The sequence below is a fragment of the Prinia subflava genome, chromosome 18 (genome assembly GCF_021018805.1).
Source record: "Prinia subflava isolate CZ2003 ecotype Zambia chromosome 18, Cam_Psub_1.2, whole genome shotgun sequence".
Taxonomy (NCBI): Eukaryota; Metazoa; Chordata; class Aves; order Passeriformes; family Cisticolidae; genus Prinia; species Prinia subflava.
Window position 1 is genome coordinate 4,170,381 of NC_086264.1, and position 27,807 is coordinate 4,198,187.

Here is a 27,807-nt window from a genome sequence, read left to right on the forward strand (position 1 = left end):
TCAACCTGGTTTAAGTAGGACAAACTAGAAGAGGACACTTTGCTTTTCATCTGGTCTGACAGGATCTTTATTCTGGAGATCTGCGCTGTGGAGCACAAAGATTTCATCCTCCATCTGTGCAGTGACTCTTAACGATACAGTTAGGAAGTGCTACTTCCTTGGCTCATTGTCTGAGCCTTTTATAGGATTCAGTCTATAAACTGCAAACACACCACCAGTCAATATGAATTTTCTTTCTTTTTCCCCATTTTCCTATTGATTTCAAGAGTCCAAGCAGTACATGTGGAACTTATTCTCCTATAAGACTAACAACTAGATTTTGAGTCAGGCTGATTTGAGTTTCAATTTTATTTTAGTCCATATGAAGTGAGAATTATATTCAGTGATCCAATGAAGTTACTATGATGTAAAATGATGGGAAATCAGGAATCAGTGTTCAGTCAGCCAGTCATGCTGGATGTATAAAGGCACTATTTAAAAATATTTTATTTATTATTTCCTATAAAACACTACAATAACATACTTCTATGAAGTCACATGAGTGTATGGTGATTTATAGCCAGTGATTTCCACAGGTAAATGTGTAGCTGTTTCTTTTCTGCTCTTTGGAGATTTGAAGTGTATTAACTTCATGAACTTCATGGGAAAATTATTGCTTTTTAAAGGGATTATTCGATTACCCACTTATGGCAAATACAATACATCCTATGTTACTCTAAAGCCAAGCATTAATCAGTGGGCCCTGTAAGCATGACAGCTCTCTTCTTCTCATGTCCAGCAGGCTTAATACAGTATTCATTGTCTTCATTTTATTCTCCAGAACTACAGGTGATCAATTCTTACTCTTCTGCAGCAGTTTTTACTTACCAGCCTTTGACTTCATCTTTGGAATTGGCTGTAAACCCCACTTGTCCTTATGCATTTTGATTGAAGTTTAAATTCTGTTTCCCTGTTAAGTGAGGTCAGTACATTCATACAGACAAAGACAAAATATTTTACATGTAACTCTGAAAATTATACAACATTTAGGAGTAATTTTCAGTATTTTAAAAAAATATATATTTAGTACAAATGTTCTCTGTTTGAATAGTTGATTTTCAATAGTGGCAAAAATTTATGAAACTCAGCTTTGGTGCTTTTCAGTAACCTTAAAATCCAATAAAAAGTTGTCATTTGTTCTTACAAAGAAATATTTTTGGCCTAAATATTAATCAAAAAATACATTCCCATATCATTTATGGTTTCCTTGTTAATGCATGGAGAATATTTTCTGTCTAGAAAGGGAAAATTAAGTATTAAGGAAGGCAAGAATAAGAAAACTGTTTTCTAAACTAAACCTTTGTGTGAGGTTTTATTTTTGCATTCATATTTTAATGTCGTTTGCACAGCTAAGTAGATTCCTGGCAGTTACAGTAAACAGCTCGTTCCTTCTCAGTGTCTGTGTGGTGAAGAACTGCTTGCAAAGTCAGTGCAAGCAGCTTTTTATTTATTTGTATTGGTTATCTTACAGACTGGAAAGATCCTATTGCATTATATCATTGCACTCTGATGAATGTCAACAGTCATAAGAAGCTAAGAAAATATTTTTCGAGGATGTAAGTTAAATCTGTCTTGCTGATGAAAAAGAAGAAATATTCACACTGCAAGAAGAAATCGGAGTGTATTTCCTTGGTTGATGTGGCCTATCTTACTGTCATAGTCTGCCGCTTTTATTCCCAGGTCAGTAGGTGGTGCCAGAGTCAAAGTAACTTCTCCTGGCCCTGAAAGGCACTTGCTGTCTTTGCCATTGGTGTTAAAATGTCATATTGAAGTACTGTAAAAATGCTGTTAAGTATGTGTTAGAAAGATCTGGTTTTGAATTTCAAGATACTTGGTTTCATCTTTAAATGATTAATAGAAGCTAAGCTTAGAAAGCCAAGAGATGGGATGTCACAATCCAGGAATAAGCTGGTCCTAAATCTGACTTATGTGATATCTGCATATTTTACACAGGAGACCAGTTGCTGCAGGAAACAGAGGGAAGTATGAATTTTAAAAAAATCAAACTGATGGACCAAATTCCTGAGCTGACACATTCCAGCTCACTATGTGTTATGTGTGAAGATCCCAACTGAAATGCACGTTTGGATGCAGTAGTGCAGAGCAAGTTTCGTATTTGTTCTGTTCGCTAGCTAAATTAGGGCAAAAGGCTTTTTTTCCTAAACTGTAAAACTATTTGAAGGTGAGATCAAATAACTGCCTAGGATTTTTCTACATGAGAAGATCATTATTAATTTTGTAGAGGACTGCAAATGTTTTTATCACTCATCTGCTTGCAGGTATTTCTCAGAGGGAGACAATCAGAGTCCTGCCTTGGTTAACTGTCTGTGATTATTTTTTTGTGTAACCTTGGGTTGTGTGTAAGGCTGCAAACTTCTGCTTTGCAGTATTTGGGCTGGGTTAATGTGATGCAGGACAAGAAGACAAACACCTTCAAGCTTGCAGCATCTTCAGTCCTGCTCACACATCCTGGGACAGTATTCCTTCAGTGTTGTAGCCACGTGGCCAGTGGTGTTTGCCCAACAGGATCTCATCTGTCATCTCTGTGGCAAAGATCACTTCAGATACTCCAAAATGTTACTGCATATTGCCTTCAGGATAGGACAAAGGGATTTATGGATTGTGTCTACAATCCAGTTTTTATCTGGGACGGATGACACTCTTCAGTTGTCCACTTTAAATGCAATAAAGTGACTGGCCTAGTTTATCAGGCCCTGTGATTGACACTGCAGCTTGGGGGCTGACTAACAAGGTGTGTGACTCTGTCAGCAGGCAGCTGGGGCCACCATCTCCAGCATAACTTGGGTTGTCTGGAAAGTTTTATCCCCTACCAACCTGAATGTAGTACAGATTCAGCCATGATTGTGTGTGCTGTGTGCCTGACTCCCTCTAGAAGGGTTATTCAAATAAGCAGTCAGGAGCTTCCTCTTGACTTCAGCGAATTGAAGCTGTGTGCATTACTCTTTATAGTCCCTGGTTGTTCAAGTAAGGACTTAGAGAGTTGTATCTAACTACAAAGCATATATTTCTGGCCAAACATGGTGACAATTCATCCATACCTCCAGGCCTGTATGTAGCTGCCTGGAAAAAAAAAATAATGCCATTTGGCCACAGTTTCATAGTGTGGCCTAGTTGGTGACAGGTAGAACCATCCTAGTGCAAACAAGTTGTGGTTTTGACTGATTACAGCAGCACAGTTTTTAAACCCTCCTGCAGTTCAATGGAGTTTGAAAAGAAAGGTATCCCTTAATAACAATTACTTCTTTTGTACAGCTTCCTGCACTTAAGTAACTGTGTGCTTTGCAATCAAAAATAGTAACCAGGGGAGGAAAGTGATTAATCCAAGACTGTTTATGAACTAAGCAGAGGATCCTGGACTAGAATTCCCTCTCACAAATCCCTGTGAGTTATCCGCAAAGCAGTTCAGAGTCACTGCTGTAGCCATAGCCAGGTAGATTTAAAAGAATTTATAAATAGAATAACCATGTGCCAATGGATATGAACCCATCAGACCATTTCCGTATTTGAAGGGATTTGGATGCAGCACTTTGCGTAATTTCTTCATATCTGTGTTCAGGCTGCTCTTCCGTCCTCTTCCATCCAGAGGGAAGGAAGTAAAGTACTTCCTGCATACAGGTAAAGCATTGCAAAAGGAATACAATGACAATTTTAAAAACCAGACAAATACTTATTTATAGGCAGGATCCAGCCTCAATGACAGTCCAGTTCATCCAGAGAGGAAACCCCTCCACACTGCAGTAATGGTGAAGCAGTATGGCTTCTCAGGCTACTGAGTTCAGAGATGGATTAGTGCAATCACTTCCTGAGAGTCCGGAAACCTTCAAACTGTAGAGGACCACCCAGCTCACTGGCAGCAGTCTCTCCAGTCACAGGGAATATTTCTGACTACCTCAAACAAAACCTAAAATGTAGTGAAAGGCGAACAGCTAAACCTGGGATATCTTAGAGGTCTAGAAGGGAACAGAGCAGCCCAGATGACTATGTGCATTTCATCTCTGTGCTGTGCCTTTGTCACTGGGAATTTTTGCAAGGTTTTTCAAGGTGGATAAAATGGGTTGGGCTGGATAAAAATTACTGGAGAGTTATAACCACCTAAAACCCCTTTGGTCTCCAAGGCTTGGAACCTGGTGGCTGCAATACTCTAACAGAAAATATTTGCAGGCTGGTTAAATCTGTGGCTACTGTAAGTGAAGATAAAAGAGATGTTTAATAATATGTTCCTGCTGTTGTCCAGCACGTTGCTGGCGGCATGAAGCCATGTGGAGTCCTCTCCGTAGCCAGTGGAAGTAACTCAGTGCAATGGGGTGGGAAAGAGGGTGTCACTGCTTATAGTTCAATTGTCACAGAGTGCCCAGGATCATTCCAGCAGACAGTGTATACAGCTTCAAGATCTGAAAGGGCTTTTGGTGATGTGAAATATGCAGTTGCTAAATGCTGGATTTGATTTGTTTGTTGGAAGTCCAGAATAAAGAGGGTAACTTTAAAAGGGGTGTTAATTCCTTGGTCAGGGACAGTTGCCATCTCACCAGAGGCCCATGTGTGTAGGATTAGCTCCTGTCCTAGGCACTTGAAGCTGATCTGTAACATGAAAGAAAAGTTTTGAAATGGGCAGAATCTGTGCTGACCATAGGGGGGTAAGACTGGACAGTGACCATGTGGGTGGCAGAGTAGAAGTTTCCATGGAGTATGGGTGGGAGCTTCTCTAATAATTTCCATTTGTAGTGGTTCCAGTTGCAGAAGGTTGGATCACTGGCAAGGGCAGTGACCCATCCCTGATCCTTGTTTTGTTCTATCTTGTTGGTTTATGGACCCTTGTTTTGGGTACCTAAAAATAACAGTCCTGCTTAATTCAGTGTGACTTCAAGTGTACAAGATACCATGTCACTTATGATCAGTGTCAAAGCCATGCCTGTTGTTGGACACAGGACTGAGATTTATGGCAGGATCAGAGATGATTGTGTATCACCATCAGGACATTTATACAGCCCACTGGGGTGGTGATCCAGGTAGGAAGCAATGGGAACAGGCTGGTGATGCTGACAAACAGAGAAAAAGAAGGCATGGTTACATGAGTGCACATCCCTGCTTTGACTCTCAACATTCTTTAGCGGTCCTTACGAAATCCTCCTGGTGTAGCACTGCCTTGAATAATGCCATCTGCAGATGCTCCATGTGGGCTTAATTTCCCCTACATGATGATAAAGTTAGACATTAAGTATTTCCATTTGTTTTTATCCATGGTGAAAATCTTTAAAAAAAATCATTAAGGCATAAATAACCTCATAAGATTTTTGGGGTTTTGAAAAAGGTTGTTTTCCTTCATCTGATCCAGACTTTCATCTCCCTAGTGTACATATGGACATGGTCAAACTTCCTCTGACTAACTTGGAAGCTGTTTGAATATTGCAAGTATGAAATCATGACCACACGTGTTCTATTAACACTTCGCATAGGAGAATTGTGTGTATGTGAGAGGAAAATCAAGATGCATATATGAGGTGAAAATGGAAACAGTTGGAAAAGACTGGAAAGAAATAAGGGAGACAAAATGAAGAAAATAGTATTTTGTGTGTATGTAGTGAAACATGTAATATAAATTTAGTTATCTAGACTATCTTCTAGTCCATCATTTCTCAATATATCAGAAAATATCTCATAATCTACTTGAAAAATAACTGATTCACTCTTAGTAGAAATATTGCAATGAATTCTTTCAATTTGCAGGCAGCAAAATGATGGTGAGAGACTGAAACTAAAATATCAGTTCTTGAAACTAACAAAAGCAAAACCTGTGCAAAGGTCAAAAGATTTTTCTATTTTTGTTGCAAGAGAAATGAAAACTTTCAATGTAAACCAAGAAAAAGTCAAGTGACTTCCCTTAAATGTTGAAGTATAGATGCGGTTTCTGTCTCCTTTTGTCAACCTATTTAAACGTACACACACTTCATCAGCAGTGATAGATGTGGGAAGGATTATTTCAAATATCAGATGACTTCTGTATATCATGGGACACTTTCATACTTTTAAATTTTGAAGATCATGTCTGTCTGGTGGTTTTTAAAAATTATTCAACTCAACACCTCTGAAGGTTCTTCATACTCATATAAACCCACATTTCCCCCAGTTTTTGCATGGATGGCTTTTGAATTGATTTTGCTGGTTCTGGTACTGTACTCATTTTGACATGCAAGGTCTAAGGTATCCTTCTGCAGACCCTACTGCAATCAAAAACCAAAAAAGTTGGGGTTTTAGCACAGCTACCACATTTTCCTGAAACGTAAGCTTTTTTTTTTGCCTTTTTTTTTGCCTTTTTTTTTTTTCCTGTTGGTTTGTTTCCTTTTCATTTTAAGCTTTCCTAATAAGGACTTCTAGGGAAAAAGAAGAACGTGCAGAGGAAAGGGCTTTTAGGCAAAAGATGAGGATATGAGTAAAAATGTCTTTCATTTCTTCTTTCTCTCTGAAATGTGGCATGAAATGAGGGTAGTGACTGTGATAATAGAGGCAAATGATAAATGAAAGAAAGGACACTTCAATACAATCTAGATAACAGGAAAATTTTAAATGGACAATTTAACATGAGAGTCTGAATGGAATTATTTTTTATTAAACAATCAAAGCTTGTGATAATGCAAATGAAATCCATTTTTAGCTGCAGGAAATTTTGAGCATTTCAGAGGAATAGAAAATACAAGAATAATAATATGATGGTAATTCACAATAATATAGAAAAGCATAATTGCACAACACAAGCACTAATCAAAGCTTGGAAGAGTACTTTGGCATTCATTAGGATTTCAGAGCTATTAGTATTTACCTTTGTCATTGGGCACCACACAACAAGCATTATTAAGTTTGTGTCAGTCCAGAGCATGATTTCCCTGATCAGACACCACTTCATAATAACAAACCACCAAGACCGACTTCTCTGACATGGATTTTTGTCAAGTGTTTTATAAAGAGAGCTTAACTGGAGACTGCTTTGGAGGCAGAAATGTTGCCCTTGAACTTAAATGATCTCTGGATGTTTGTGAGCTATCCTCTATATATACAAATTCCATCAATTTATTTGCTAAAAAAGCTTCAGAACACTGCTCATGCTGTCCTCCTTCCTATCTTATAGGAGATTTTGTGAGCTTCATCCATCTGTGTGTGTGTTAATAATCAAATTATTGAACTCTGCAGGTACCTTGTGCTGCTGTAGTACATGTGCAACTCACCAGTTGTGTTCCCTGGAACTTCTAACCTGATGTACAGCTCGTCCTGCATTATCCTCTGGTAGTAATCTGTGTCATTTGCATGCTGGGGTTTTATTTCTGCCCTGGTGATTAGCTACACCTTTCTTCTGTGGCTTCATATTAAGCCCTGAATGCTTAATGTGAGGAAAAGAACATTTTGCAACTCATACCAAATGGTGAGGGATGTGTAGGGAACATTTGAACAAATCAAAATTAAAGGAAGAAGAAGAATATGGAACATTTTCTTAGGTTCAGTAGAAAAATAGCTGTATTTTGTGCAATAAAAGAAAGAAACAAAACTACATCTGTGAACATGAAATGCGATCCTCTGGCTTATAACCCTTTTTATGCATTACTAAAAAATAGAATCTGTTCTTTTACTATTATTTTCAGACTTTAAAAAGTTCTATGCCATATGCGTAGCTCTTGAAGGGAAGGGTTGTCTACAGGAGAAGACAGTAGCTGGTAGATAAAAGAATACTTCAATGTATTGTTCCATTAAGCAAGATACAACTTATCAGTTTGCAGGTGGGTCATGTCCCATTGTTGGAAATAGTAAGTTTTGACTTAGCTTTTTCTTTCCTCAGCTCACTCACTGTCACTGTGCTTTTCTGTGGCTTGTGGCAGGATTGTTTCTCTGTTAGCAACTTATTTTTTAGCACACCATTTTGACACCTTGACAGTTCATGCGCTAGATAAGACTTCACAGTTACTGGCTGGCAGTTATTAGATTAACTTTGCACCTAATTACAAGCAGTGCTGGCCGATTACAAAGGGCATAAATATATTAGTGCCCTGGCTGTAACATCATGAAAATGGCTAGTTGAACAAGTCAGGCAAAAGCAATTATCACATTGTGTGCATAGTGAAGGGTGAAGCAGAGTGCAGGTAAAGAATGAACTGAAGTTCTCTTTGTAGAAATTTCATTTTGCACAGTACATTTCAGGTGACCCAGATGAGCAAAAGGTGTGAGGAAAGATTTCCTTTCATTTGTGTAAACACTTTCATGTGTGTGAAGGCAGAACAAAAGTTGAATAGTGAGAACTGACGTCAGTTTTGTTGGATACTCATCCTGTGTATCTGTAAATAAAGTATGAAGATTCCAGTGTTAAGGAAGAAAAGCTGTCTAACATGAGATAAATGCTAGAAATTATAAGCAAAACTTGTGATTTAGAATGACACAGTGCAACTAATTACTTATACAGTAGTTGCCAAAATTAGATGGAAAGCAGAATTTGGTCTCATCTGTAGAGGGATATGTTGCAAAGAGCAAATGTTAGCACTCATCTGGCATCCCATGGAAATCTGTCTTTTGTTAGCACAGGAAAAAAAAAACATTTCTGCTGGAAAAGTAAGCAAGGCATTTGGAGCAATATTTAAAATTTTGTCAGTGGCTTTGTAAACAAGAGTCTGTATGGGAGATGTTTCCTCCTGTATCAAGTTTTTGTTCCAAGCACCACATGCTCTCTTTTGCAGAGGAAAACAGACCATGTTATACAGGTGGCTTAACTTACTGTTGTTATGCATACAGGCCCGTTGCCTTCATTCCACAAGAATTCTGGCCAAGGAGAAGAGCTGAGAACTGTTAAATATAGTAATTTCTTTTCATTCCTTTTTCTGCTTTGCAACAGAATAGTCTCTGAATTAGTAGTGTTTTGCAACAAAACAAAACTATTGTTTTCCCTTTCAACAAAACTTAGTTAGTCATCGTTGTGTAGACGAACCACCATAAGCCCAGTAATAGGAATTTGATGGTCAACAGACTGTACTATCTGCTTCTACAAGATATGTAATGCTTTCTACTGAAGTCACAAACACCAGTTTTATATATAGTGGCCAAAAAAGGTCACTAGAACTTGACTTTGCTTGAGGCAAATAGAAAGAAACAGAGGGAGTCACAACATGGTGCTGAATGAGTGGCTGTAGGGTTTGTATGCTGTTGATTCTTATGAGCTCTGAATAAAGAGAGCTGTGAGGATGTGTGTGAACCTTTCCCTGCCCTGAACAGCCATTAATTGTTATTCACTTCTCAACAGGCTGGCTGTGTTGTTTCTGATAACTCCTGGAAAAGGAGTGGTAGGTGGCCTTAAAAGAAGTTTTGGATGCCTTTGCAATTGTAGTTGCATGAAAAAGTGAGTGGACTCCTTTGTGAGCCACAGCATAAAGTAGAAAGTGGGGAGATAATGTGTTTTCAAATGCAGCATTACATAATTGCTGAAAACATGGCTCAGTTAATTAAGATCTTGGGTGGCCAGCAATTTTTATAAAATTAGAGACATGGCTGTAGGGAAATGGTGCAGGAAAGTGTCCTGATGGAAAGGTGTGGGGGAGGCAAGTGCTGTCATTCAAGTAGCTTGTGGCAGAGCCACGCGTTACTAATAGTGAAAAACACAGCCCAGGAGAGAAGTTAAATCAGTCAGGGGCTCATGTAGAGCTCTGTTATTTCAGTTTTCAAGGGTAAAATACAAGTTTTTTCACTGTAGGGTACAAGGAATTAATGTAAAATATTGGGGGCTTAAGTCTTTCAACACACAGAGTGAGTTATGTTCAGCATAAAGTGTGTTAAAATGTTACTTTCTAATTGAGTGCACTAGAACTACCAAATAATACATGAATAATGTCTAAAGAATCAAAGCACATCTTAAACTCCATGCTTTTGAGGAAAATTAAGTAAAACAGCAGGGGAAACTCATTCCAGCAGAATAGGTCGGTCTTATGTGCTTGGATTTTTTTCTGATATGGATGGTCACAGAATCATTGAGGTTGGAAAAGGCCCCAGACATCACTGAGTCCTCCTGTAAACCTAACACTGCCAACTGTAGAATATTTTGGCAGCCCCCTGGAATTCTTGGCTTTTCCACATTTATCTTTTTCATACTAAGAAAACAGATTATCTGCTCCTTTTTTTCTGTAGATGAGATGTTTCTCAGTCATGACTTCTGAAGACTTACAGCCTTCCTGGGCTCCCAAGATCCAAGGATGCCCTCTTACCTTGTCTTTTATCTTTCTTGGAAACATTTAAAAGAAAACTGGAAAACTGCAGTGATACATGAACAATTCACAGGTATGTAAAAGCACTCTTTAAGACTTTCTGTCCAAGCTAGCTTTGTTCCTGAAGCTGCACACTTTATTGTTTGACTTTTATACCTTGTTTTAATGACTCTTTCCGTCTGAGTGCATTGTACTGCAGGAAGCTAATTGACTTTGACTCCTCTGCTTCTGTTCTCAGTGGGGGATGCCAGTTGTAATTCTCTTACTGATTGTTTAGAGCAATTAGCGGAAAACAAATTTTTCCAAAGAACAGATAATTTGGTTTTGTTGCCCTCCATCATTAAAGCTACAATTTGTTATCTAAGAAACAATTTGTTATCTGGGAAAAAATTAATAGGAAATATATTCCATCTGTTTATTAGCTGAAGAGAGACAAGTTACCTCATCATTAATGTCATCGGTAATTAGCGCTCTCGAGCTGCCACCATCTGCACCAGGGGCTGGCAATCCGTCAGCAGCTTCAGATGCCAGGGCTCATTGTGCTTATCTGTGCCAAACAATGGGCAGGCCCTATGTGATGCTCACATTTGTAAACAGTAGTTGGCTAATGTAATTTAACTGGACAGGTTTGTTATATCTGTGACTGCCACCCTGGGAAGGACATGAGGCTTTAAACCTCCGAGACAATTCCCAACTGTTGGGTCACCAGCAGGAGGCTCAGAATGCCACTCTCAGATTTCTGATGTCACATCTGTTTTTGTTTCCATTTAGGAAAATGTTTGGAAAGGCAGTGTGGTCAAAGGGGCAGGACCTGCATTCGCATTCTGTCAGCATCACAGCCCTCCATGATAACCAGCAGATAAACCCTGACATTGGAGAGGCTTCTTAGTTTTTGTTGAGTAGGTAATGTCTTGTTCTGCTCCAGGCTGAAAAGAGTAAATTTGACTTTACACCAGGTGATATCTTTTCAAATAATAATAAAAAAACCCCAAACAAAACAGCTAGGGAAAAATGGAAATAATTCTGTAATATTTAGACTCTAGTCTTAGTGTTTTACTGACTTTTGCTTCTGTTATTTGGTTTGATTTTGTAGTTTTATTCTGAGGAGAAGAAGTTCTGAAAATTCTCACTGCTTGATAAAATTGCCTATGAGGGTCAGAGAATCTTCCGATCCCACATGCAGGGATTTGAAGGCCTATGTAAGAATGGCTGTGCTTAAGTTTTCATTAAGTAACTGTAAAGTAAATAATTATACATGTAGGTGGTTGGAGAGTTGTTTAGTAGTTTTTCATTGGTGCTCTTCTGTTCCATGCATTCACTCATGTGGATGATAGATACATAAATGCAGGTGGAAGTTAAATGCTTTCTGTAGCACATGCTTTTAAGCCTACACTAAGGTGTATTACGTGGTGTATTATGGAAATTATAATTACGGAGTATATATTAGTTGTGCTTATTGCTAGAACATGGAAATTTTCTTCTCCAGGGCCAGTGGAGCACAAGGCTGTTAAATATTAGTTCCCGCTGACATTGTAGAAAAATCCAATTTCAAAAATTCATTTGTTAGGTAGAGTGCAGTTTCCATGGCACTGCCAGATATTTGCTTTTCATCCACAAAGCCTAAGTACATCCAAGGAGCAGTCTCTTTTGCTGATATGAGAACGTGGACTTGCCATTGGAAACCTTAGATCTCAGTCAAAGATGAGAGGAATCAGGAATTTCAGAGTCACTATAATGCATTTCTAAAGATCTGGTGTTAGCAAGAGGTGCAATTGGATTAATTAGTCTCTTAAAAATGGACAGAAATAGGTCATTGGAGGCAATAGCAATACAGGGAAGGATACTAAGAGAGCTGTGATATCTCAGTGTGAAGTCCCTCTTGCAGAAAAGGTTCTGAATGTATATATATATATGTCTATATAGATACATAATTTGGCAGGCGAATAATATAAGGAAGGAAATGAGTCACAGGATATTCCTAGTTTCTTTTTCATGACATTATTTTTCTAAAATGCTTATTTGCAAAAGGTGGTTTGCTCTCATGTACTAATCCAAAGCATCTTGAATCTAAATATTCCTTGGTGTTTCAATAGATTTTAGGCCCAGGCATTTTTTCCATTGCTTTTTGCCTAAATTTATGGCATGCAATTTTTTACAGAACTTGCTGCCATTAGAAATCATCTGTCCTAAGGACCATACACTAAAGAAGGAATAAACATGCCATGAAAGTCAGGTGTTTGATATCCGATAGGAATGGCAATCTGTTTTATATGAATCTTCTATTCTTCCGTTTACTTTTGTGTCATTTCAGTAGTTTTTTTTTTTTAATGTGGTGAGCCAATTTGCATATTACAAAATATGAGTTTAAATACACATGTTTATACGGAAGTATTGGTGGATCAATACAGAAGACAGTCATTTTAGCTTTGGGATTAGAGGAAGAAAAAGAGGTTTTAGTTGCAGTATAGGCATGTTCTAGAGTACAATTGTAACCTCTCAGTCACTTTTCATGCCTAATATGGAAAAACATCACAGATACTAAAGTTAAATACCAATGATACCAATACTGTAAATTCAGTGTAAGGATTTATTGTATCGCTGAGCTCTTTAAAATGTTAACATTCCTTGGCTTCACTTGGAAGCATTAACTAGTTCCAGGTGAGTCACCTCAGACAACAAAACCCACTATTGGTAGACTTCTATCAAGCAGGGAATGAGGTAACAATTCTCAGGGGCCATGTGGAAGTGAGAATATTTTGTTACTGTGTGGTTACCAGCATTCCTTTATTTCTCATTAGTTTACACTGCATTGTGTTATATGAAAATTAATTTCTGTTAACATCTACAGTCAGGTAATGTACACATATCACTTAATGAACATAATATACCTTCAAGTATTAAATTACATTTCTGCCTCCCAGGCAGACTGTCAGACCTGGTGGTATAAATTAATATGTAATGCTGCCCAGCTAATAAGTTCCTTTTAGCCAAGAGAACTGAAAGCAGCTCCCAGAGTCAGGTCTGGAGTCTTTTACTGGAGGCTACTGAAATTGATAGAAAGATTTATAATGACTTCATTAATTGCTGAAATAAAGCTGGGGATGAAAGACAAAGGTCTGTGGAGAAAACAAATTTGGGAGGCAGGTTATACTTCTTCATTAGAACTGGAAGCTCTTCTTGGAGATAAATAAGTGTTCCATCATAGGCTGCCTTAATAACTGTTCTCATGTATTTGTAAGTAACACTTCATATATTTAGCTATGTATTTGTATATATTTAGCTGTTTTCAGGCGTAAACCACATCCATTGTTTCTACTTGAGCTAAAGAGGAAAGCTTAGTGTCGTCATTCTCATCACAAGAGATGGGAGCCATGGTCTGAAGTACAGGGGGCTAAAGCCATCACAAATCTCCCAGGTTTCCCACCTGGCCTATGGATTGTTCTTCCTGGCAGGAGTGAAGGTGATGAGAAGTGAGCAGTCCCTTTAGACTAAACAACTAAGAAACTAAGCAACTCATTATACCATTTTCATTTAGAAAAATACGATGTAATAATGGAAGATTATTATAAATTGTTTCTTGATTGTAAATAATATACACACAATGGCTAATTAATTGTGAAGTTCAATTAAGAAAGGTCAGCCTCAATGTGCCTTGTTTTATTTGTGTCTGTGATTATCACTGGTCAGATGTAATTACATACTTGTCAAATTGCAGCTCTGGAAAATTGGTTAAATGTCACTGTAAACTGCAGGTTTTAAAAAAGTAATTATTAGATATTTCTTGATTATTTTTAGGTTAAGGGGGTGTTTGTGTCTGGTATTGAAAGGAACAGGGCATATGCCTTTATTAATATTCAGCTCTTTATTAAAGTGATCAGCTCATTATTGAAGTCATCAGCAAGATTGCAGAGTCCAATCAGAGTTTTCCTCGCTGCTGCAGCCATCCAAAGGAGCAGGTGCTGTTGCAGCTCTTCACTCAGCTGCCTGCAGTAGGTGCCGAGTCCTTGTCCCCATAAGAACAGCTAGAAGCTCTCTCTGGTCAACCATCAGAGGGCAGAGCGGTGAGGGGTCTGTCTCCGGTGTCCAGCATAGCAGACATCAGCTCTTTTATGCTCAGGGTAAAACTTCAAGAGTTTCCCATTATCTGTCTCAGTCACTTCAGCTGGCTGGCTCCCATTCCATTCAGACTCCTCATAGGTTATGGTGAATCTTCAAACCAAGCCAGGGGGTGCGTCCACTCCTTCCTTGGCCAGGGCACCATCTAATTCTCTTCTTTTGCATCTAGCTTCTCATCTTGGGGTGCAGTTTCTCTAAAAAACCTTCCCAGGATTCACAGGGTCGGTTTTATTTGCATATACAAATGCATATGCATTTGTCCTGGTCGGGCAGAGGGTATCCCTGCTGAAAAGGTAGTTACAGCGAACAATGACCGGGCAATCTAGGCAGGAGCCACTCCTTTTCACATTTTAATGAGGTAGTAGAATGCCACCGGGCAGCTTTCCTTTGTCTTCAAACTTGCTGGGGTGTGGGGGTGGTACCTCTAGCCTAGCTGGGAGGGGGTCAGCAGCTTTCTGGGGACAGCAGCATCACCCCAGCTATGGGTTTCTCTGCAAAAAGGAAAAACCCCCATTTTTCTAAAAGGCTGGGTGACAGCACAAATTGAGGGGGGGAGGGGTTGCATTCTGAGTGCTCAGAAATCTTTTAATATGCTAATGGGTGCTCAGCATTTTTCTCTGGGGGGATGGAGCTGTCTCGCTATGGGGGCTAGGACAGGGATGGCACAGCCCCTCCCGACCAGGAAATTTGTTCATAACAGTGATACAAACCAAAGCTTGAAATAATCAGAGGTGGCTCAAAACATGCTCAAAATACCCGTTTAATTTTAATAAGACATGGACCTGACTGTAGGAGCAGAATTGTTTCAGCACAGATATGGAACCTGGCAGTTGACAGTCTTACATAGATGTCATGGCAAATTCAAATTTCATAACAAAAATACTGCTCCTTCTGACAAATGAGCAAAGTGACCTCAAATAACATCACTGAATACTCCTAGAAACTACATCAGCTCCATTATACACAGATAAAATCTGTGATCTAACTATATTAACAAAAGCTGAAGAGGCTCAGAATTGCTCCTTTCCTGAGCAAGTGACCATCAAAGCAGGAAACTGGGCCTTGTTTTAATCATCTCTTTGTGACAATCTAGTTGGATTGTTGAATGATGGGTATTTTACCAGCTGCATTTATTTCTGATTACACACTGGTGCTGGGCCCCAAAGCAATGAGGTGCTGCTGTATGTGACTTACAAAGTCCAGTAGGTATTTGTATGGACAGTATCATCATCATCCACCAGATGTTAAAAGGAATATCTGTAGTCATCAGGGTTACTTGCTGGCTTGGAGGTGTCAGGGCATTTAGAAATTGTTTTAGCTGACAGACTCTCTGGAGCATCCTGCATGACCTATGAATGCAGAGGTCTTGGCAAAACAATGAGGCAATATTTCTAATACAGAACACTAACTCCAAACTTTTTAACATCTGGATTTTTTCTTCCAGTTTCTTCCCTGCCCTTCATAACTTTTTTGTTGTTGTTGTTGTTCTGTGCTGTTGTTGGACATATCTTCAGATTTATTGTATCAACAATCAACTTCTGAGATTCTTTTGAGGCATGCTGGCACTGGCATTTTCAGTCTGTAAAGCTGTTCAGGACACTTCCGCATCATGGGTACCAGATCTGAGCAAAAGCAGCTCAGATTTCATGGTGCCTGCTGATATTTGTGGGAATCCAAAAAAGAAATTTTATTTGCCCAGAATATTGTAGTGTATCCCAAATGCAGGAAGTGGGGTTGTGTGTTTGAATCCTTCATCCATCACAGATGCTGGAGGTAGAGCGTAGCTGGGACAAAGCCAACCCCATGCAACAGAGCTAAGCTGTGAGCTAAGGAAAAGAGAGGTGTAGTAAGAATGGTCATTGATAGAAATCCACTGAAATGAACAGAAGTGTAATTGCAGCAGGATTGCAGCCATAGGAAAACTTTCTTTTCACCTCCTTTGACCACAGGCTGTGAAGCTTCACTCTCTTTCTCCCCTTCATATCATGAAGCATCTCATGTTGAAGAGTTACATCCCACCAAAGTAGAAAAATATCTAGGAAAAAATGTACTGGATCTTCTTTCAACCTCTTTGCTGCTGGGAAAGCGTGGCTGACAGGGATGTAGAGACACCACTAGTATTGACCTGTGAGTTGAGAAAATTAGCAGGATGCTTTTTTTTGTGTGTGTATGTGGGGGTTTTTTGTTTGGTTTTTGTTTGTTTGTTTTGGGTTTTTTTATGGTTGGATCATAACGAACAATTTGATTTTGGGTACAGACACCTCTTTTGTAAATGTAGCCCAACGTAGAATGTGCTTTTTTGGTAAGAGCCAGAGCTGTGCCCTTGAGCCAGAAGAAACTTGCCTCAGGTCCTAGTGGGCCTTAATTAGCCATCAGACCCTCCCTTTACTGACATCTCCACTAAGGTGGAGAACTGCTTTCTCTTTTTGCCAACTTTATTAGCTAAATAATTAAAGTTTAAAACTTTACAATCACTCCTCAGTGCTAAAGGAACACTTTGTTTTGGCTCATGTTCTTTTAGATGGGTGATTTTTGAACATTGCCTTGAGGTAGGTAGTTTCACAAGTGCAGTTCTTGTAAAATTTCACCAAATTCTTGATGTAAACAGGCATGCTCATTTTTGAATGTTAGACTTATGACTCGGTATTATTTTCAATTCTTTGAGAATGTTATTTGGTTTTTTATGGGGTTGATCTGATGTAGGAAAAGAGGAAAGTGTTTCCAGTTTAGATTACATATGCAAACAGGAACAGAAATTGCCTACAGAGACTTCATGCTTCAAGTGCATTGTGTGATTCTTTTGATATTCAGCCATGAACACATTTTGTGTAATATTCCACTCCTTTTGTTTCATGGTATCAAATGAAGACTGAGGCATTAAAAGCTGGGCTTAAGAGAAATGAAAAATGTCAGTAAAAGCAGCTGGTGAAAACATTATTAAACAGCTATGTGTCAGGCCATGTTCCTTCTGTAATGTATATGTTTGTAATAACAGCCCAGAATTCTGCAGGGACCTATAAGTAATGAACAAAACTGGTCAAGCAAAAAAGAGAAGTTACTGGATGAAACCAGGGTCCCTATATGGAAGCTGGAACAGAGCAACGTACAATATGACCAATATGGTTGCAACATAAGTTCTCCTCTTTATTCCCGAAATGGCTGGTTTTATACAGTGCAGGATAATTTACAGTTGCAGGTGCATTCTTATTGGCATTCAGTGTGAACAAGTATGTAAACTATCTCAGTTTAAGGAAGTTACCGTGTCTTCACTCTAATTGTCCTATACAGTCTATGCACACACCTTAACCTAATTTCTAACTGCACCACAAAACTTATCTACTTCTACACGGGCCAAAATCTGAGGCCTAGCAGGCCCAAATCTGAGGCCCAGTTTGGGATAGCTCAAATCTCATTCCACAGCACATCATGCCCACGATCTCTAAGAAATTCAGTTATAACTGGAAACTTGAGGGCTGTTGAGTCCCATAAATATGAAAACTGTACATCTGCATAAAATAAACCTGTGCCCTGCTGGTAGCTTTTATAATGTTTCCCTTGTATGCATCAATTTGTTTGCGGGGTTGAGTTTACTCCAGTAAATATATTACGGTGAGAATTATGTCCCAAGTTTCCACAAGTAGCCAACATTCTTTGTCAATGCCAATAACAGGGCAAAATGTAAAACTGAGCATGACAGGCAGTGTCTCCAAGGAGAAAGTTGCCCCTTTACCTAGAGCGGAAAGTTTCTGGTGTTAATATATTTTTTTCAGTGGAGGAACAAAATGTCGAGGGCAAAGAATGATCAAAGCATTGCAAATGCAATGTGAAGGAAGCTACAGTCTGGAATCAAGTCAAGGGATACCACTTGAAGAGTTAGGTGTTATAAAAGACACAAAAGAAGGAAAACAAAAACATTGACAAACTCTAGTGAAGAGGATCTATTAATTTGCCTAGAAAGACAAAAACTAAAGAGGTGTAACGAGAGTCTAAAATTGGTAAAGAAACAAAACCTCTTGATTTACAGCAAAAGTTGCACAAAAGATGTCATGTACCAGAGTACTGAAAATTAGTTGTTTGAAACTCTTAGAGTAAAGTGAATAATAAATAAAAGCAGAAACCTGTGCTGAGCAAGGTTTTGAGACAGGACAAGTATGTTTTGCTAGAGCCTCAAGCTCTTTCTTCGTTCTGTTCTGTCAGAAAATGGTGGTTGATCTTGAGTAAACCTGATGATAGGAAACTGTGGGAAATCATGAAGCTAGAGAAGTTACAGTAAAGAGTGGAGTATTTCCTTGCCTTTAGCAATACAAAATAGGAGAAGGGTGGACAGATGGAGGGATATGAGGGAGGAGGTTACTAGAGTGGAAAGTTCTTGCTCTTTGGAGCAGGTGCTGACTCTGGATGGATTGTTTGGCATGGGGAATGCAGTGCCTGTCAGATGCCTGTGCATGTGGTCTTGAAATGCACTCCTGGACTTTGGCCACAGTCTTTTGGTAAATACCTTTTGAAAACATGGTGTTATAGGATCTGCCTTCACAGAACTCCATTTGCAATAAATAGATTTTATGGGGTGTACTTTGGGGGCAGATGATGATTTATGTGCTCAATAATTTTTTTTCTGCTCTGTGGAGAAATCTTTAGACTGGCTGGCAGGCCTAGAATCAGGGAGGGTGCTAGGCTGCTGCTGGAGTGATGATTTATACTTAAGTACTTGAGTTTCTTTTTGGTCCTGCCATCATCAATATCAGCTTTTTTGGTTTCTTAATTCATGCAAGATAGAGACTTGTCTTACCTGCTCTTGGCCATTATTTCACATCTTCCTGTGGGCACTGGAGAGAGCCTGGACAGCTCCATTCCAGTTATCTTAGAGTGTCAAAATCCTTTCTGCTCCTTAGACTGTGAGCTGGAGTTCAAGTCTTTTTTGCAGCCCAAGTGGTTTGTGAAAGACACGTTCACTGTGAATTCCCAGGAGAAAACAGAACTGACAGTATGAGAGCTTTTCCTTGGGTTTCTTCAAGTGTTAAGGAAAAAACTACCATCTGTTCATCTTCAAGGTAAAAATCATTATTTATACAACTAAGCCCGAGGACATGACACAAAATACTATTTGTTTTGTGCTCTGCAGAAAGAAAAATATCAAATTAACTCATCTACTCTTTATTGTAACAGGCAAATTCTCAGAGTGATGCCATTTAAAATTCAAGTGTCATCTGGTTTTAAATATCAGTTTGACGGACAGCAAATAAGTCTTAAATTTGATAAATACTAAAGGGGTGAAAATTTATTTTTTCTACTTGTCTCATGGTTAATCATCTGTAGCACCTAACTCCTTTCATTCTTACGCAAAAGCTTATAATATGTCACAGAATTAGCATTATAAGTGGCTTGTCAGTGGGACAAGAAGCTCAGCTTACAGAATGACAGAGGTATGTTTTGTATTCCCTTTACAACTGTATAGTCTCCAGAGAGATGCAACTAGTTGAATTCAAATGGCTCTTGACATTCTTCTTGAATACTGATATAGTAAGGAAATAATGCCATAAAAATATACAGTAAAAAGGTACATTACATTCTTGGGTGTCTTTTAATTTGTTAGCCACACAGGCACTGGGATGGGAGACTGGAGAGCAGTGTAAATGGATACCAGTCCAGGCATAGCCGAAGGAAAAGTACACACTAAAATAATGATGCGGCCAAACAGAGTATGCTTAACCTGAACCACATTCTTACAACCCATGATGTACAACCCACGTCATATCTGAGATCTGCCAAGACAGTCTGGGAAAATTAGGGACATCCAGGTGAAATGTGCAGTGACACAAATGCAAAAGCTTTGATGCTCTTTTCACCTTGTCTCCCGTGTGCTGCTCTGACTTAAAATATTTTTGGAAGTTCAGTCTTTAGCGTTCCATTCCAAAAATCTTAACAACTGGCAACAGACATCGAAAAGTGGTCTCAAAAGAGTAAATGTGCTTTGACATATTTCTTTGTTCTTTTAAAGTAAATGAAACAGTCCAAATGAGGAACTGCATCACTGAAACCCAGAGGAATTTCTTGGCTGCTGCCAAATCATGAATAATAATAGTGCAGAAAAGGAGGAGTAGTCATGACAGTAGATAATCTATGGGTGATGAATAAAAGCCAATTTAAAGGACTCTTGAGCTGGGTTAACTTCTGCTGAAATGCTCAGTTTCTGTTTCAAAGTGTTCAGTAAGCCAAGAGTGTTAAAGTAGATTGTATGAGCTCCTGCAAAGCACTTCATGTATTCATTCCTATCATTAAAAAACTGATTATTCTCTAATTTCATGTAAAATGTGGTCAGTGGAGATCTTTATTAGTTGAAAGCATGTTCACTGGCAAATGTAGCTTTAATTGTGTAAGGACATGCTAAGCTTTCTGCTTTTCTGCTTCCTGGTTGTTGGGGGTTAGATTTGTTCTTTTTCTTACAGATTTTTTTCCCATAAGCTTTCAGGAAACTAACTACTGAATACCTAGGGGTGCTTGAGGAAAACAAAGAAGTGGCCAAAGGAGGGTGTGGCACCAGGCTACACCTCTTTTTGGTCTCTGGGAGTTTTATCTTGGAGGGGAAAAGATACCATGAGGTTTGGGGGGGTGGGGTGGGGACAGCTACACTATCTCTCTTACTCTCAGCATCAGAGAGAGGATGGCCAGGCTGTTGCTTGCTGTGGGAAGAGTTCACTGTCACCATCAAGTCCTGTCCTAGGAAATCTACCATCATCTGCTCATGTGCCAAGGAATTCTGAGCTCGCTGCCCCCTGCCCTGCTGGAGCTGGGCTGGCCCTGTCGTGCCGCCGCTTCCTCGGCACTGCATTGAGGCTTTCTACTGTGCGGTACCCCGGCACTGCCCCTGCCCTGCCGGGACATCCCTGGTTCCTGCTAACACTGACGGGAGCTTCTGATATATCTCATCCACCAGCCTGGGATTTTCCACTGTTCCAGCTTGGTGCTCTCAAAGTCCTGCAGGGGCACCGAGATCAGACCACCCTGGGCTTTGTGAAGCAAAGCCCCTCGAGGTTCCTGGTTCTGTTCTGTTTTTAATGCTGTAGTGGTTGTTGTTTGTTTGCCTTGTTATACATGCTAGTAAAGAACTGTTATTCCTATACCCATATCTTTGCCTGAGAGCCCACTTAATATTCAAAATCATAATAATTTGGAGGGAGGGAGTTTGAATTTTCCATTCCAAGGGAGGCCCTGCCCTCTCTAGCAGACAACACTGGTAAAGCCTGTTTATTTTATTTTGCAATTGTATTTTGCCAGTTTGCACCACATTTTTCTGTATGCTCAGCTTGCTGTCCTGGCATACTGCACTTGCTCAGGGCACAGGTTGTGTCCTTGTGGCTGTTGGCCACACTCACTTTATCTGCAGCCTTTCACCAGACTTCATTCCTTCATTCCTGTCAGCTTCAGAGGTGAAAAATATTTTGAGAAAGTCAAATCTTTGCCTTGTAAGAGAGCGTGCTGAAATGCAGGGAAGTGGCTTTGCATCCAGAACATTGCAGGAAGAATGAAACAGAAACAGTAATGGGCTCCTTCAGCTCTTCCTGATACCTATTTCAGAAATCTGTACATTTTAAGGAAATTGTCAAATCAGGTGTGGTTTGATGAGATGTAATTATCACAGATAAAATAAAAATTTATCTGCCTACAAACAAGCAGCTCTCCCATTTGCTACTATGCATCTCACTTACAAGACACAAAACATAGTTGTTCACTCTTAAACTGTGTCCTTCATCCTTAAGACTTCAATGGATGCTCAAGAATAGGAAATGTGGGAAAGCTTGAAAGAGAGTGTACTACACCTGTACTTTTGTCCAACTGTTTGAGCTGGTTTCAGTTTGTCTCAGGACAGTGTCTACACTTGTTCCCTGTCTGTATCCTAGGGGCAGTTGTGAGCTTGGGTCACACAACAGAGCGATCTGTGGACTCAATTCCTCTGCCACTGTGTGTGCCCAGATGGAAGTAGTCAGGCTATACCTGCAAACCCTGGTGTTTCAAAGGTGCAACATGTCATTTTAGTCCTAAAGGCTGTTACTAAATTATATCCTGCTGCATGAAGTGTCACCAGGATCTGCTCCCCAGTTCCCCAGCAGATGCTGCAGGCAAAACCCATAGCTTTTGTGAACTGCAGGAGGTAAGAGTTTGGTCTGTTTAACTACCTGTAGTAGAGTGCTCTCTGCAACTTCCTAGATGCATAATCCTCACAGCCTTCTTTCATGGAGTAAAGGAGATGAATTTTAGAAGCCATGAGTTTTACAGATTCCAGGATATTTACCCTAATGATTATTTTGCTTTGAATAAGTGGGCTCTCTAGCTGACTTTAGGGGAATTTGATCACAGCCATATTAACAGCTGCACCCTGGCTGAAGTGTGCACCACTAGGGATTGTCATTAAGCCCAATAAGGTTAATAAGATAATATATTCTATCGTAAAATCTGTGCTAAGTAATAAAAAATATAAAAAGGAAGGGAAAAAAAAGGTTGAGGTCCCACTGTTACTGCCGTCTCATTGATAATCCAGATGAAAAACACAAGCTAATCTATACAAAAATAACACCTGAAAACGATACATGAATAATCTCGTACATGAAAGAATACTGAAAAAGCCCCACAGACTCTGCAGTTTGATATCTTAGAGGTGTGACCACCTTTCCGGGTGATGGGCAAACAGAAGAATGCTTTTTTGGCAACTGATCCTTTTCTGGGAAGTCTAAAAATCCCCTTTTAATTCTCTGCAAGCAGTTAAGTCTCTTTCTTGTCATGGCCAGTTAAGGTGTGCTTTTATCTAGTTTTGAAGAGTGAATGAAGACCTTGTATCTTAATCCCTACAAAGAACCATGATGTGTAATGCTGTCAGGGCAGAAAGGGACTGTGCATTCCTGACTTTGGCTTTTACTGGCCACATAATCTTAAGGAGGTGTGCAGCTGGAAAGTTTTTCTGTTGTGCTTCCCTGAATGTCCTCACTGGGTGGCTGCATAAAAGCTCTGTAAACTCTGAAGTCCTTCTTCAGAGGCCTTAAGTTGCTTTTAAGGCAACTTACCCCAGGAGGGCTTGGGAAATCCTTGATGTTGCAAGTAACCAAGTGGTGCCATATTTAATTATTACTGATTGGTATTTTGGAGCAAAATTTCTCTCAGAAGTGGGATCCCTATGAAAGAAATTGATTTTCAGAGTTAAATAGTTCTGTATTTCTTAAAATTAAAAAAATTGCTTTTTAAATTATTAAATGTATTTTTTCCGTATGTTTTCATGTTTCTCCTCTATAACCATATAGCCAGCTGTGAAAATTGACTTCCCCCACAGGGAAGTGGGAGGGAAACAATTTCTGGATTGCAAAAGAAGGGGGAAAGAGAGGGAAATCTGCATATTAAAGATTTTTTTTAAGTGCTAAAACAAAAAGGTGAAAGACTTGGGAATGGGGAAAGAAAACTTGAAGTCGAGTGAAATGCAAGTGGGAGAAACAGTGGAAATTATTTAAAGTTGCTTTGGAGCTATTCTGCCATTTTCTGTCAGCAAACCACAATACCAAATTGTCAGCATAGTTCTAATGTCTCTTGCACATTTCAGGGCTATAAAAGAGAGATTCCAATTTGTATTTACTTCTTAAGACTTACAGATGTACCTTTCCCTGGGTAAATAGAGATTCAGTGATGCACTTTATTGTCTTTTTCAGCTTTCTCAGCAGGAAAATTGGCCTCTTTACATTGGAAGACCTCTGGCTGTGGTGTTTGCATTTCAGAGCCTTTCTGTGGGAAATGAATTTGTAGAAAATTCTCAAAGCCTGACAGAAGGCTCACATAGTATGTATTTGTATGCAAACTTTGAGATAAAAAATGATGACTTAGTGTAATGGATTTAAATTCATAACCGGGCAGAAACACCAAACTATATAGAGGTTTCATGTTCATTGAATTTCGTTTGTTAAATTTAGTGTAGGGGTTTAAATATTTTCTTATTGTGAAAATAAGATTAGGAGAAAAGGCAAAACAGGCTCAACTTAAAGATAAAAATAGATAGATTTATTAACACACACCAAAAGAAAGAGGGAAAGAAAAAAATAATTAAAATGAAAGCTTTCAAAGCACTCCCCTCTCCCCCAATAGTTTACATTGTCACATACAACATGAAGAGACAAAACTTGTAATTTTCAGTCAGTTTCACAATTCAAAAATAATCATTCATCAGTTCTTTTAGGAAAGGAGTCTCTTTTAGAAACTTTTGTGGAATTTCTCCACTGACAACATAAAAGTTGTCTTGTGGGTCTCATCTCTCACAAAGACAGCCACCCAGGAACCTGCCTTTGTGAAGTTCCTCCCAGTAGTAGTTTGCCCAACACTGCATATGGGCCATATCTGCTTATTAGGGGTGCTGTTTAAGGATGCCTCTTCTATTTCCAAAATCATCTTCATTTCAAAACCTAAAAATCTCCTTTTCCTTAGGAGCAAAGAGCTTCATATCACTTTTAACTAGAGCTTTACATCCCCCCAACATATGAACAGCATTCATATGTTACAGGAAAAGTAGTCTGTTATCCATAGTTTACTAGAGACGTCCAGCCAAATTAGGGCACTTCTTCTCCTTTGTTCCAAATTGTTGAGTCTTTTCACTCACTCTTCACCGACTTCAGTTTCATGCTATGTCTCTTTATAGTTCAATCACTTTGTTCTCACTTCAGGAAGGGCCAGTGCTCTGGGAGTTCCATCTGCTGGCAGGAAAGAGTTAAAACTTGCCCAGGCCTGCGGTGGTCATGGGGTCTCCCTGGGCCAAAGCCCTGCCGGTAGAGGAGGCTGGTGGATGCCTTCTTTTCCACCCCTCAATCTGATCCAAGATAGCTCAGCTCCCCCTCCTCGCTGCCAGCTGCTTCCAGCTGGCCTGGCCCCTCTGCCACGGCTTCCAGCAGGCGGCCAGCCCTGCCGAGCCAGAGCCTCGTGTCTCCCCTGGCGGCAGCTGGGGAGAAAAGGGGCTCAGCTGGCCGGGCTGCTCCCCGCAGCAGCGGCTACCGGAGACCCAGCTGGGCCCGGCCTGGCTGCCCAAGGGGGCGTGGGCAGAAGCTGGGCCCCACTGTTGCCCACTGTAGTAAATATAGTATGTTAATTTAAATATAGTATGTTAATTTGTGTTTTATGGAATGTAGTAAATATAGTATGTTAATTCATGTTTTGATGCATGCAAACTGTAAATATGTTCTGTAAAATGTAATACTAGTTCAGGTCAGACACGGAACTGACAAATTCCAAGGCAGGCAACACCCAGAAACCACCATTCAGAGGAGGACAATGCAGTGCCAGGAATTGGAGACTTTGCCATTGGCATCAAAAAGGAGGACACATCAAGATAAGCCATCAGTCCTCCTCCCGGAAGCAGCGGAGCTGTGAGCGCCTGACCATCACGCTTATCATAGGAGGGGAACGCCTGCCCATTCAGAATTTCATTTTCCATTCACCCACTGGAGGAGAGAAATTAACACTTCTCCCTCCCAGAGGAGACCACATTCAGCAGACCAACGACAGTGATGCATTTGAATAACCACTCCAAGAAAACAAAGAACTGTGGGGAAATTCTATTCCAGGGGCGAAATAAACCATATAAAACCTGGACCCTAGATGGGGCCAATTCATGAACTGTGGGGGATTGCAGTGCGATAGAGGCTGCTTTCCAGTTCACCCTTTGACGATCCCGGGTTATCATCACGGTAACTCTGCTTGTTGGTTTTACCAAAATTCTGTAATTCTATTTTTTTAATAAACCAAATTATATTTAATTTGCAAAGTGGATTGGCATTTATAACACCACGATATTACCTGGTAGCTCACTGGGAGAAAAGAGAGGGAGGGCTCGAACAAAACTTCAGTTTTATATGGGTATTACCAAAAGTCGCATTCTGTTTTCTCAGTGGTCAAACCACATGCCAAGAGTCAAGAACTGGCCCTTGATAGGTCCTTGTCTTTTTTGAAGGAAATCTAAGGTCTTGACTAGGCAATAGTCCATATGCTTTTTCAACTAAAAGCCAAACTGTGTTGAACCATAACACTTAGAAATTCCATGGAATAGGACAGATATTGTTGAGAGAGAAATGGCACTGGAAACAAGTTTCAATTGATGGCCTTGCAAATAAGACTAGATATTATGGAGAAACAGAACTATGAAAGATGCATTGTAGTAGGACCCATGAGGGGTAATTTTAGATGATTGGCTTTAAGGCACTAGCAGCATTGTGTGGCAAAAGCTGATAGGTCAAAAAACGCTTATAATGTATTGTAATTAGGAAATAGTTGGCTTCTGATTGTGTGATGGTGTGAATTGTAACATCTGTATTGTCTCACCCTTCACATGAGACTGAAAATGGAATAAATGTTTTTAAAATGCCTCTCAGTTGCCCACATCTCTGGGTCAGAAAAGGCTATAATCCAAGACCTTTCCACCTGTTTTTGATAAGCTGGGTGAAATAGATCAGTAAGTAACATGACTTTGATAAGATTGTATGTAGTCAGGAGTTAACAAATAAGTGAATTTCCAGTTCAATTTGAGCAACTCTATGGCGAATACGACCCAAGAATTAACAGACTATTAACTCAACACTCATCAGTATATGCTAGCAGATGAAAATGTTTCACATATGAACTAGGTGTTCTGTTCAAAAATAGATGTTTAATATTTTTGCAGTAGAATAAAGAGTAGCTTCATGTTGAGCTAGGGCACTGACTGGGAGAATTGTGCTGTGTTAACTTGATGTTACTCAAAAGTTGCTGTTCCCATTGGGAACACATTTTTGTGTACTAGACCATCCATCCTACCACCTTCTATCAGCAAAGGAAATACTGTCAAGTAATTCCATCCTCTGTTCAAAATACCTTTCAGAGACGATTTTGATTCTGATCCTGCAGAGACTTAACAACTTGGTTAATTCTGACCATTGCACATGAACAGAGAAGTCAATTTGAGACCTGCCTATTTGGCATGAAAGAACTATAAGATACATGTTAATGTGTGATTTCCATGTGGGCTGATCCAATTAGGTCATATTTAGCATATTGTCATTCATTAAAAAGAGGAGTCCAGCTCAGTTACCTGAGTGCTCAGTCAGAATAATTGTCCCTAAATGAAGATCAGAGGCTTTTGTTTTTCATTACATTCTCTAAGTTATACACACTGTAGCAGCTGTAAGAAATTTGGCTTGAGTCCTACCATGGTTTGGAGTACTTTTTCTCCATCTCTGCTGTTAATGCAGCATTAAATCTTTCGGCCAATGTTCCTCAGAAGATGAGAGAAGAGGAATGGGGCAGAGCAAGAAGGTGAAGTACTTTAATGTCTTGAATGGCATGTTCTTCTGTCTTTATTACCTGGTTATAATAATGATAAAATTGTTGACCTCTTCAAATAAAAATCTGT

The 27,807-nt window shown here is 39.5% G+C and overlaps 1 long non-coding RNA gene across 1 annotated transcript; it reads left to right on the forward strand.

Moving 5' to 3' along the window:
• The first annotated feature begins 821 nt into the window (after nt 1-821).
• Nucleotides 822-27,807, forward strand: LOC134559896 (uncharacterized). The gene is made up of 5 exons (XR_010082617.1): nt 822-961; nt 1,511-1,719; nt 10,210-10,359; nt 24,092-24,218; nt 25,624-27,807. It is a non-coding gene; the product is annotated as an uncharacterized LOC134559896 (long non-coding RNA).